This window comes from Stegastes partitus, unplaced genomic scaffold, assembly GCF_000690725.1.
Source record: "Stegastes partitus isolate 25-593 unplaced genomic scaffold, Stegastes_partitus-1.0.2 Scaffold115, whole genome shotgun sequence".
Lineage (NCBI taxonomy): Eukaryota > Metazoa > Chordata > Actinopteri > Pomacentridae > Stegastes > Stegastes partitus.
In genome coordinates this window covers 581,274-581,919 of record NW_007577846.1, presented here as the reverse complement: position 1 = coordinate 581,919, position 646 = coordinate 581,274, and positions in this window count along the sequence as shown.

Below are 646 nucleotides of genomic sequence, written 5' to 3'. Positions count from 1 at the left end.
ACTCCCCGTCGGGGAATCAAACTTCGGTCTTTTGTGTGACAGGCAGTGATTCTGTCCACTATGCAAACGAGGAAGTTGAAGGCTGTCATGTGACAACACTGAGCCAATCACAGCTCATAGTCACCACATGTTTGCATGATCAATAGTTACTTCAGTGTAAATACATACAGTCTAGTTGGTTTTACTAAATACTGTAACTGTTTGCTCATTCATTTTGAACAAACATTTGCATTAACAGGAGTTTAACATTAATAAAACTCTATATGCATCCACGTTTCTGTACGTGGTTTGGAACCTCAGGCTCTTCCCCTCCTTAACTTTCTGCATTCATTCCCTATAGCAGGACCTGCTGGGCTTCGCTACAGTGAGAGCGGACGGAGATACAAAAGCATGCGGAAAAAGCAGAGGTTGGGGTCTCATCATGTACGTTAACAGCCGCTGGTGTAACCCAAGTCACGTTTCTGTCAAGGTGGTTCTGTGTTGTCGGGATTTAGAACTGTTAGCCACTAGCCTGCGGCCATATTACTTGCCACGAGAGTTCAGTCACGTGATCGCAATGTGTGTTTACATCCCCTCAAGTGCCGATGCAGCCGCTGCCTGTGAGAAGATTCATACATTCACAGCAAGGCTGCAGACACTACATCCA